Source organism: Lissotriton helveticus, chromosome 2_1, assembly GCF_964261635.1.
Source record: "Lissotriton helveticus chromosome 2_1, aLisHel1.1, whole genome shotgun sequence".
Lineage (NCBI taxonomy): Eukaryota > Metazoa > Chordata > Amphibia > Caudata > Salamandridae > Lissotriton > Lissotriton helveticus.
In genome coordinates this window covers 352,883,531-352,896,095 of record NC_136059.1, presented here as the reverse complement: position 1 = coordinate 352,896,095, position 12,565 = coordinate 352,883,531, and the positions used below count along the sequence as shown (strand labels likewise).

The 12,565-nt window shown below is 43.9% G+C and overlaps 1 protein-coding gene and 1 pseudogene across 2 annotated transcripts in view; one reads left to right on the top strand and one right to left on the bottom strand.

Annotated features, from left to right (window-relative positions):
- Window positions 1–12,565, top strand: part of SLC1A3 (solute carrier family 1 member 3) — a 203,383-nt gene that overhangs the window by 103,491 nt on the left and 87,327 nt on the right. The gene's annotated exons all lie outside the window — the stretch shown is intronic.
- LOC144819093 (serine/threonine-protein phosphatase PP1-alpha catalytic subunit pseudogene) lies at window positions 633–9,712 on the bottom strand (annotated as a pseudogene).

Here is a 12,565-nt window from a genome sequence, read left to right as displayed (position 1 = left end):
CTTCAGGGTTCGGTTTCAGAGTATCAGCCCTCATCAGGCAGGCTAGCTTGAATTCAGTGGCATAGTGAGCACTAGAACCATGTCTGAAAGGAGAAAGCAAATGAAAAGGCTTAGAGGCAAATTAAAGGTCATTACTAAGGCACCAGGTCCCAAAACACAAGGGCAAATGAAGTCCATCTGCTAGAAGAGATAGGAGTAAACAGGTACAATATAGTTGGGTGGAGAGAAAGGGTGTACGTGAGAATGTTCACTGTGCAGGATCAGGCTTTGCTCTCCTGTCTGGCTTCCTGCATCATTTAGTCATTTTCACGGCTACGCGTAGTGGCTTGGGATGGCAGGGGCCCTGGTCAGACTGCAAAGGTGCATCTACAAATGTTCACTTTTGACTTGCTGTTTAGAGGAAGCTGGAAAAAGAGGGAGGAGGAAATACAATCTTCATATTTCTAGTGGTGACCCTTGTACCTCAAAATATATAAAAGAAAGTGAGAGAGGGTGTGTGCAAGCTGTGCTAGAGTGAAATTTACAGTATATTAGAAAGATGGATCAGAAAGAGGTTGTTAGGCACGACAGTGAAGACAGTGCAGTCTCTGCTGCCCTTTGTGCTTGCTTCTTGGCTGGTGCTTCTCTTCTCATTACTTTGGTTTGGAGTTGTGTGGTGGGGTGAATGGGCGGCCCCCAGGATTCAGGCCACTGAACTGCCCATACTTTCCTTTGTTCTTGTCAGCAGGTTACAGAATCTGAAAAGAGCACATGAGGGTCTCATCAACACTCCTAATGGCCCCAGCATTGTCAAACTCTCACAGTAGTTTGGCTCATAGAAGAGTGTAACCAGCGGCTGTTTAGAAAAGAAGTAATTTATCCATGACTTCAGACCCTAAAATAAACAAAATGCCTCTGTCATACTCGCCCCATCCCTGCACATCCTAGTCGGGATACAACCACAGTAAGTCACAGAGAAGACCCTGGTCCGGCACATCTGTGGGATGCATGATCCTTTGGATCTGCTCCATGGAGTGCAGATCTGGAGACAAACCTCAGTGGCAGCAGAAGATATTCTCGTCTACAAAAACAGCGATTAGGAGGCAGTTGAAGCAGTCAGTAAATGTTTTCCACAGATGGATGTTACCACTGTTTGCATTCATCATAGAAGCCATAAATGTGGTGGATGCTTGCATACTCATGATTTCCGCGAAGCAGAAAGAAGATCTCGGGGTGTTTGATGTTGTAGGCCAGAAGAAGGCAGATGGTCTTCAGTGACTGCTTCCAATGGTCCACATAGTCGCCTAGGAAGAGGTAGTTGCTCTCTAGTGGGAAGCCACCATACTCAAATAGGCGGAGGAGGTCGTAGAACTGACCATGAATGTCATCCCAGATCTTGAGTGGCGCCTCCAATTCCAGCAGAATGACTACCTCAGGAAGATCTCTCTGGACTTCAAGCACAGGCCACAGATTTCATTCTCGGACAGCTGGACGTTCTTCCCTGGCCGGGAATCCTGTACTTCCAGCAACCAGCTGATGATGGAGTCGATGTTGAGTGTCTTGTCGTCGCTCACGGTGGGTGGAAGGGTAGGTCTCTATGGGTTGTGGGGTATTTTATCACTGGGCTGGGGTGACTGAGAAGCCTCTCTGGGTGGTTCAGTGCAGCAGACCCCCACCGGATGAATTTCTGGCTCTCTGATTTCGGTGTGAGGGGGGCAGAGATCTAGGGCGGCGGGTGTCTGATGCCCTCCCTCTGCCGGCACTCAGGGTTCCGGCGACAGGAAGAGGGAGTTAGCAAAGTCTGGGAGGGATGAAATATGCAAGTTGAAAACATCATTAGAGTCTAATTAACATAATTGCATTCCAATAAGATATTAATGAGCGATTATAATGTGGTAGTATCACCAGTCAGTGAAAACCAGACTGCAGTGATAGTGAAGAATTCCAATTTGCATTACAGTTCCATTTAGCTAAGCCAAGCAAGTACAGTCATTTTCTATATTCAATTTTCCTTACGTGATTAAGAATGCGAAAGATATATCCAAGGGCACTTGGCAAATCTTCTTTGTGGGTGTATATATCTCATTAAGGTAGTCCGTCTACTAACTCCCACTTCCAGGTTATAAACGCTCTTGGACCTGGATAAGTGTGTCAACAGGCTTTGAACCCAAATTGCGTTGCAGTCTCCTCAGGACAGAGAACTGATAGATCTGTTGATTAAAAAAAGGCGGATATTTTTAAGAAGTTGTGATATGAGATTGGTCTGCTACCCAAGTGAACAGTGAAACATAAAAGAGAGAACATACCTCATTGTTGCTGTCTGCTATGGTCAAGATGACAAGAGCCTAAAACCTAATGTGAAGTGGTTATAACTAATTTGAGAGCATGTGTATTTAAAATGTAGTAGGGCAAGAGGTCAGGGAACGCTTCATCGAACATGGGAAAAAACTCAGAAACTACTGTGGTAACTTCTGTAAAGACTCACAAACTTGTTGGCCCTCGAGAAACACCTGACAGAAGTGGATAGGACCCCTACGGATGTATGACGTTACAACGCCTACCTTTACAACGCCTACCTTTACATCGTAAGTTTTACAACGCATACCATTACAACGCATAATGCTTTTGGGCGCTGGATAGTGAATAGTTTAATTTACTATTCCAACTCCAGTCCCAGTGGATAGTAGGGAAGGTTGTTGGATAGTAAATTAACCTATTCCCTATCCTAGAGCGCCCCCCAGAGCAATGCGTTGTAATAGTTTGCGTTGTAAAAGTTGCATTGTAATGGTAGTTTGTTGTAAAAGTTTTGTTGTAAAGGTTGTATACCGACCCCTACATATGGGAGGTCTTGAACCTAACTATACTCTAATGATGGTACAAGCACCTGCCAGTATGTGTCTTTTTCACGTGCAAGACTAAACAACATATACTCTCTTCTAGCATACCAGAGATTGACCAAGTAACTGATACAAAAAAACAGACACTATGCTTACACGATAATCCGATAACAATTTATTTTGAAATGTATTTCCCTTGCCCGACTACATTAGATTCTCACACGTGTTCTCAATTTAGTTATAACAACTCTAAATTATGTGTTTGGCTCTTGTCTCCCTGACAATACAGACAGCAACATTGAGGTATATCCTCCCTTTAATGTTTCACTGTCAATGCCATTAACGACTTTTGTGAATACCCACAAAATTACAATTTTGTGGGTGTACTAAAGAGTCTGTATGACCTCCCACTCCCTGAAACACCAGTTCCTTTATTTTCTCGTACACTAAGGCAGGGTTACTCTTGTGGAAAGGTCCAAATCCTAGATGTACGTTGCTGCAGGAATAAGCGGAGGTAAATGTGAGGAAATCCACAAATCCTGAATCTGTGGTTGAAGAGCTGCATCATATGAATGGCAGCCCAACATTTTGCACATGTGTGTGACACTTAGGAGAGCAAAACTCTTACAGAATTATATTTTATGGGCCGGGTTCACAAATATACTTTTCAATCTGCTCTTGCTTGCTAGGAGCGAAGCAGTTTGGCAAGCCACAGGAGTAGTGTGTGCAAAGCAAGTGTATTAACGATTCAAGTTTACCCTTACTTTTGCCGTCCTTTGTGTGAGGCTAGACCAATTGCATGACTGCTGCAACACAAAATGCAACGAAGACAGGCAACAGTATATGTCTGCTACTTGCAAACTCACCCTCACATACTGTCACTCATATATAGGGCCTTAGCCTTTTTAATTTCTATCTCAGAATCAGGGATACAAAATTAATTTTCTAGGATTTGTGCCCACTCACCTATGAAGCTTGAAGTCAGATGCCAAATGACGTCATCACACTGCTCCCTTAGACCCCAACTGGATAATGGAAACAAAAGCATTAGAAAGTATTGGGTGCTCACCCGATACGTTAGTATGCATGGAAAGACGAGTTGGAAATGAAGCACACTCAGGTGCACAATTAGTTTTGTGAATTTTACCATTTTATATCAAATATGGTTGGGTTGCACAAAACATAGACAATCATTAGATATAGTAGATCCTAGGAAGTGTGGAAGTCAAGGAAATACGTAAGCGCACTCATGCTAGCCGAACATACATTTTATTCAGAGCCACTAACCTTAATGTAAGGGGTATGATTTATTTTCTGGGTGAGCCATAGTTGGTGTGAGCCAGTTTGTCCCTACTCTATTGCCTTGTAGCTGAAGTTCTGTAAAACTGAAGCACCAGCTTGGCCAATCCCAGCCACAAGTTAATCATTGGTTACATTAAGAGTTGGGGCCCTCTACTTCTGATTAGTTACTCGGCCAAATTACAAAGGAGAGAAGAGACAACAAATTTTCCAAACTTCCAATATGCAGGCTTCATCTATCTCCCTTATGGGACCACATTCATCCAGATTTCCGTATAACATGGCTGATCGCATAGCTGATCTTTTACTTTGCACCCAACGTCTATGAATTTTAATGCACATAAACTTCAATTGTGAGCCACAAATTGGGACAGATTGAGACAAATGTTGAGGGAAGGTTCATTATGACTAGAAGTGGGGCCAACCGAAACAGCTCTAGATGGATTTGCAAAAAATTCACAACGTGGCAAACACCAGCTCACTCTTGACACCGGAATTTGCCCAGCGATGATTGCCAATTTCTTTTTCCTTGCTCCAGACTAACAGTGAGGGGTAAATCAGCCCTTTGTGTGAGGGTAGGACACAAGCTATTCAGATGTAGTTGTGAGCCACCACTCCCCCTTCCTGTCCTGGAAGGCTGTCATTATGCAGAAGAATCCTGTGTCACACCCAACCTTTCCTGTGTTGTAGCTGGCTAGAGGGAATGCACAAAGTGTACCTGTCACCCAGGCCTGACGTATATTGGAGACAGACTGTACACAGAGCAAAGTTCTAAAAATGGCATTTCTAAAATAGTAATATTAAATCCAGCTTCACCAGTAAGGAGGATTTATAATTACCACTCTAAAGATATAAAAAATGAAGTATCTACTCCTTTCTAAGCAGGAATTACAGCTTTAAATGTGTTTTAAGGAATCCCAAATGCTAGCCTATAGAAGGAGTAGGCCTCACAGCAGTTACGAATGTAGCCATTTGTCAGTGCCAGGACATGTAAAAATTAAAAGTACATGTCCTGCTTTTTAGTTACCCAGCACCCTGCCCTTAGGGTCACTTAGGGCCTAACTTAGGGTTGACTTATGTGTAATAAAAGTGGAATGTAAGGCTTGGCAAGTGGTTTTAAATGCCAAGAAGAAGTGGCAGTAAATTGCACACACAGGCCCTGCAATGGGAGGCCTGAGACAGGTTTGAAATGCTACTTGTGTGGGTGGCACAACCAGTGCTGCAGGCCCACTAGTAGCATTTAGAGGACAGGCCCTGGGTACATCGAGTACCACTTCACATAAGTCTTATAGGTCAAATAAATATGTCAATCAGGTATAAACCAATGTCAACATGTTCAGGGGAGAAAAACATGCACTTTAGCAATGTCTCGCAGTGGCAAAGTACTCAGTCCTATCGCCAACACAAAATACAGTAAAAAGTGGAGGGAAGCAGGCAAAAAGTTGGGGGAAGCCCACCCTAAAGATGACAAGTTCAACAGTAACTGATAGGTGGACAAACAATAATTATTGGGCAAAATATTTTTTACAAAATATGTAAATGTTATTTTTTGAATAAAGTGATCTCAGTCTACCATGTCTCTTTGAATACATTGAATCTTTTTTTATATGTTTACATTGCCTTCAGTCCTCTGAAAGGTTATCAATAGCTGGTGGAAAATAAGATGAAAGCATTTATCTCCCTATCTGAAGGACCAAGGAACCACAACCGACAGCAACAAGTTATCAATAGACGGCCATGGATTACACACACTAGGGTTGCCCAATAGAAGCAGATCACAGTAGTAAGGTGCCTTGGGAACTTTGCAAAAAGAAAATTAGTGCATTCAAAACATTTGCTGTAGTTTGCTGCCTTGTGACCAAGGAGTGTCAGCATCTCAATTCCTCCCTTGTCCCAGGCTATAAGTGAGGCCATTCAGGAGGCCTGCGGGATTTAAGGATTACCATATAATCCGCCAGATCTACGATGGTCTAAGTAGATTTGATACAATGTATATAATTATGTCACAACAAACTCTCTAGGAGTGAAATGACATGCTTTTAGGTAGAATCAAGTTCTCACATTATTATTCAAAATATCTAAACTTTCAGAAAAGAATGTGAATCAATATGCGTGCATCAAGGAAGCAGTTTACGGAGAACTCTCACCCCGAGCTTTCGCAGAGATTACTCCCTGACGAAGGGCTATACCTGAAATGCATTAGGGTTTTTTAAATTCCTGCGAAGCAAACAGTGGATAATTATACGTTATGGTGCTAATTTGAAATGCAGATCATAATGATGAAAATGGACTGAAATCTCACTATTGGAATATTCTGTTGAATTAAGTATTGCTGAAAACAACAAATGGAAAATTGAATTTGTAAAGCGAATGCTTCGCTTAGGAGTGCTTACATGAATTTGTCCTTCCCTTGGTGAAGGACTTCTTATATTTTAACCAATATATGTTGAAATACCTCAAATATACATACATGCCACCATTGGTGAAACATTGCAACTCTAAAAAAAAACTCTAGCTAAATAATACATATTAGAGGGAGAGAAAAACTGGAGGTAAAAAGGGAGCAGATGTGTTGACTGAGAGATGCCTTGATTTTGTATCCAAATGCCAGCCAGTTGACTTCAGAATCCCATGCTTTTATCTTCTCAATGTGACATTGTAGTGTTGAAAAAAAGAAGAAAAAAAGAAGTAGAGAACTCTAGGTAGTTCTCAGGTTTAGGTGGAAAACAGCTCCTGTATAGAGCACTCTCAACACCAGCGACACTCTAGATCTGCACACCTCAAATGTCTGCTTTTCTATCAAAGTCTTTAAGCATAGGATTAGTACAGTGCTATCCACGCCGAGATAGAAATGGACAAAGTCTTTTGCTATTTCTACAGCAAAGTTTTTAAGCATAGGACTAGCACAAGCTATAAAATGACAAAAGCCATTTATCTCTCCAGGCACAGTATTGCAGCTTTGAATTGGTAAAATACCAACCAAGCCACCCTGAAACAAGTTTAGGTGGAACGCAGCTCCTGTATAGAGCACTCTCAACACCAGCGACACTCTAGATCTGCTCACCTCAAATGTCTGCTTTTCTATCAAAGTATTGTAGTTTGAGCAATGATTTAACTTTGCTGCACACACTCACTAAGGGCACTCAGAATAAATAAACTTCAGGCATATTTAATCAAACAACAATCTTGCTAATAGGAACTAACTCCGTGATTTTATAGACAGTAGAATGTATGGCGCTTGGCAGATCTTACCCCATCAAGAGGGAGAAATGTGATTTGACCCATCAAGGGTAGCAGGCACAAAAAATGTCAGTTGTGCATGCCACCTCACCGTCATTCCTCTTTTATCTCTTTTTAAGTGCTGAGAACCACAAATGGTGTGACCATTAGACAACATTTTATCTTACAAGTAATGTTAAATTACATCTAAGATACTAATTACAAGCATTAGTTAAACTGCTGACCTATTGGCTTTGCCAAAGGCTTTTCTCCCAGCTAGCCATCTAATGTGCCACATATGCACGGCAGCTATCTTGTAATGGTTTTTCTTATGCTTTATGAAAAAAAATATTTCAGCAGCCAACGCCTGAAGAGGGCTGACCAAAAGTTCGCTTTTCCTGCGCTGTATGTTGCATGTATGCGTTTATGTTGCTTTAGTAACATGAAGTCACCGACAGACAGCAACAGCTGTCTGTAGGCAAACCCAAAAATGCATTTTCATTGTAGAACGTGAAAGTATTATAACAAGGTCTTGGTATCACACTGCTCCAACTGCAGTGTACATTGTTCATCTTGTGATTCACCTGGGTTAGCAAAATGAACCACACAGTGGTGACAAAATAAAATGGAGATTACCTGCTTAGTTTACCTGGGACCATGTTTATTTAAGGGATAACAACGGTCTTCAACTTCTCTTTCTTCTAGGGTCACAGTTCTTTGCCCCTGTTTATGGCTTTGAACTATTGTATATGTGCAACACCATTAGCAACATCATCGATAATTTGCTACTGCATTTATAGTCTTGATTTAAGGGACAGTTATGTCAGTGCACCTGCTGGTGGCAGGATGGCCAGACTCCTGAACCTCGATTGCAGATCTAATTCCAGTTTAGTTTGTAAAAAAAGTAACTGCCCAGGCATTCGTCAGAAAGTTGCTTCACCCATTGCCCCTGCCAGTGCCGGCAATGACAGAACCAACACAACTACTAAACATCACACCCTACAAGTGAAATAAATCAGGCTATTCGATTCCTCCAAAGCTATAAGGATGGCATGGGCGGCAAGTATTAGTCAATTGTAGCATATATTGAATCAATAAACAACTGTTGTTGTGTTCAACTCTAATTTAGACAAAAGTGCCGGTGCTGACAATTAAGTGTAGGTGTAGAGCACTGGAAACCCCTAGCTCAAATTAAGCACTGAGAATTTCCCATTTATACCAGTGTATGTTTATGTTACTGGCCCACATAGCTAACACAATTGTTGTGTGGGCATAGATGCCTTTCTTAAATTGTATTTAAAGGCTGCAGAATCTCATGCCATTTCCCACCGTTCTTACTCATACAGAGGTCTAAGATGTGGACAGCTGTCAAATGAATGTAATAAAATATTAGGCAATTCAAGCTGTAAAACTGTGATTTTTAATCTGCCCTCCAGCCGTGGAGCTGAGCTACCATTCAACCAGAGGGGCTTCATCAGATACCGGACAATCTTAGAGAAATGCAGTCATCTATCTAGCCTCCACTGTAACTCTTCTATGCATTATTCACTGGTGCGGTACCATGCCGTTTCCACTGCAGGTCGTCCATGCAGTATTCAGTGGGAATCTTCCATACAATAACCACTGGAACTCTTCCTTATAGTATCCACTGGATCTCTTTATGGAGTATCCATTGGGACTCACTCTTACATGCAGTGTCCACCAGAGCCCTTCGATGGAGTCATCTCTGGCAGCCCTCCCTGCCGCTTTCACTGGCACTCTTACATGCCGTATTCAATGGGACTCTGCCAAGCACTTAAACTTTTCCATGTGGTATATGCTGGGTGTGTATCCACTGGGAGTCTTGCATGCAGTATCCACCAAGACTCCTCTATGCAGTATCCACTGGGACTTTCCCATGCTGTATTCACCCAGGCTCCACTGAAACTCTTCCATACAGTATGCACTAGAATGCCTACTTGTAGTATCCACTGGATCTCTTTGTGTAATATCTACTCGGACTCTTCCAGGCAGTATCTACTGGAATACATGTATGCAGAATCCACTGGGACTCTTGCATGCCATTTGCACTGGAACTCCTCCATGCAGTATTCAGTGGGACACTTCCACACAGTATTCATGGCAACTCTTCCTTGTATTAGCCACTGGATCACTTCATGAAGTAGCCATTGGGTCTCTTCACGCAGTATCCACTGGGTCTCTTCATGAAGTATCCACTTGGTCTCTTGCATGCAGTTTCCACTGGAACACATTTGTGTAGTATTCAATGGGTCTCCTCGTGCAGTATCCACTGGATCTCTTGCATGCATATCCACTGGAACACTGCTGTGCAGTATCCACTGGGTCTCTTCATGCAGTATCCACTGGGTCTCTTGCATGCAGTATCCACTGGAACGCTTCTATACAGACTAACTGGGATTTCTTCATGCAGTTTCCACTGGAACGCATTTGTGTAGTATCCACTGAGACTCTTGTATGCAGTATCCACTGGAACACTTCTGGGCAGTATTAACTGGGTATCTTCATGCAGTATCTACTGGGTCTCTTGCATGCAGTACCCACTAGAACTCTTCTGTGGAGTATTCACTGGGACTCTTTAATGCAGTTTCCACTGGCGCACATTTGTACAGTGTCCACTGGGACTCTTGCATGCAGTATCCACTGAAACACTTCTTTTCAGTATCCACTGGGTCTCTTCATGCAGTATCCACTTCGTCTCTTGCATGGTGTATTCACTGAAACGCTGTTGTGCACAATTCACTGGGACTCTTCAATGCAGTTTCCACTGGAACACATTTGTGCAGTATCCACTAGGTCTCTTCATGCAGTATCCACTGGGTCTCTTCATGCAGTATCCACTGGGTCTCTTCGTGCAGGGTCTCTTCATGCAGCATCCACTGGGTCTCTTCATGCAGTATCCACTGGGTCTCTTCATGCAGTATCCACTGGGTCTCTTCATGCAGGGTCTCTTCATGCAGCATCCACTGGGTCTCTTCATGCAGTATCCAGTAGCCACTAGGTCTCTTGCATGGGGTATCCACCAGAATGCTTCCTTGCAGTATCCACTGGTTGTCTTGCATGGGCATCCACTGGGACACTGCTGTGCAGAATTCACTGGGTTGCTTCAATGCAGTTCCCACTGGAACACATTTGTGCTGTATCCCCAGGGACTCTTGCATGCATTGTCCGCTGGGTCTATTCATGCAGTATTCACTGGGTCTCTTGCATGGGGTAGCCACTGAAACACTTCTTTTCAGTATCCACTGGGTCTCTTCATGCAGTATCCACTTCGTCTCTTGCATGGTGTATTCACTGAAACGCTGTTGTGCACAATTCACTGGGACTCTTCAATGCAGTTTCCACTGGAACACATTTGTGCAGTATCCACTAGGTCTCTTCATGCAGTATCCACTGGGTCTCTTCATGCAGGGTCTCTTCATGCAGCATCCACTGGTTCTCTTCATGCAGTATCCACTGGGTCTCTTGCATGGGGTATCCAATAGAATGCTTCCTTGCAGTATCCACTGGTTGTCTTGCATGGGTATCCACTGGAACACTGCTGTGCAGAATTCACTGGGTCGCTTCAATGCAGTTCCCACTGGAACACATTTGTGCTGTATCCCCAGGGACTCTTGCATGCATTGTCCGCTGGGTCTATTCATGCAGTATTCACTGGGTCTATTGCATGGAGGATCCACTGGAACGCTTATGTGCAGCATCCACCTGCTCTCTTCATGCAGCATCCACTGGGTCTCTTCATGCAGTGTCCACTGGAACACTTCCGTGCAGCATCCACTGGGTCTCTTCATGCAGTATCTACTGGGTCTCTTCATGCAGTATCCACCGGGTATCTTGCATGGGGTATCCACTGGAACACTGCTGCGCAGTATCCACTGGGTCTCTTGCATGGGGTATCCACTGAAACGCTGCTGTGCAGAATTCACTGGGACTCTTCAATGCAGCTTCCACTGGAACGCTTATGTGCAGCACCCACTGGGTCTCTTCATGCAGTAGCCACTAGGTCTCTTGCATGGGGTATCCACCAGAATGCTTCCTTGCAGTATGCACTGGGTGTCTTGCATGGGTATCCACTGGAACACTGCTGTGCAGAATTCACTGGGTCGCTTCAATGCAGTTCCCACTGGAACACATTTGTGCTGTATCCCTAGTCCCTCTTGCATGCATTGTCCGCTGGGTCTATTCATGCAGTATTCACTGGGTCTATTGCATGCAGGATCCACTGGAACTCTTATGTGCAGCATCCACCTGCTCTCTTAATGCAGCATCCACTGGGTCTCTTCATGCAGTGTTCACTGGAACACTTCTGTACAGCATCCACTGGGTCTCTTCATGCAGCATCTACTGGGTCTCTTCATGCAGTATCCACTGGGTCTCTTGCATGGGGTATCCACTGGAACGCTGCTGCGCAGTATCCACTGGGTCTCTTGCATGGGGTATCCACTGGAACACTGCTGTGCATAATTCAATGGGACTCTTCAATGCAGCTTCCACTGGAACGCTTATGTGCAGCACCCACTGGGTCTCTTCATGTAGTATCCACTAGGTCTCTTGCATGAGGTATCCACTAGAACGCTTCTGTGCAGTATCCACTGGGTGTCTTGAATGGGTATCCACTGGAACACTGCTGTGCAGAATTCACTGGGACTCTTAAATGCAGTTTCCACTGGAGCACATTTGTGCAGTGTCCACTGGGACTCTTGCATGCAGTATCCACTGAAACACTTCTTTTCAGTATCCACTGGGTCTCTTCATGCAGTATCCACTTCGTCTCTTGCATGGTGTATTCACTGAAACGCTGTTGTGCACAATTCACTGGGACTCTTCAATGCAGTTTCCACTGGAACACATTTGTGCAGTATCCACTAGGTCTCTTCATGCAGTATCCACTGGGTCTCTTCATGCAGGGTCTCTTCATGCAGCATCCACTGGTTCTCTTCATGCAGTATCCACTGGGTCTCTTGCATGGGGTATCCACTAGAATGCTTCCTTGCAGTATCCACTGGTTGTCTTGCATGGGTATCCACTGGAACACTGCTGTGCAGAATTCACTGGGTCGCTTCAATGCAGTTCCCACTGGAACACATTTGTGCTGTATCCCCAGGGACTCTTGCATGCATTGTCCGCTGGGTCTATTCATGCAGTATTCACTGGCTCTATTGCCTGCAGGAACCACTGGAACGCTTATGTGCAGCATCCACCTGCTCTCTTCA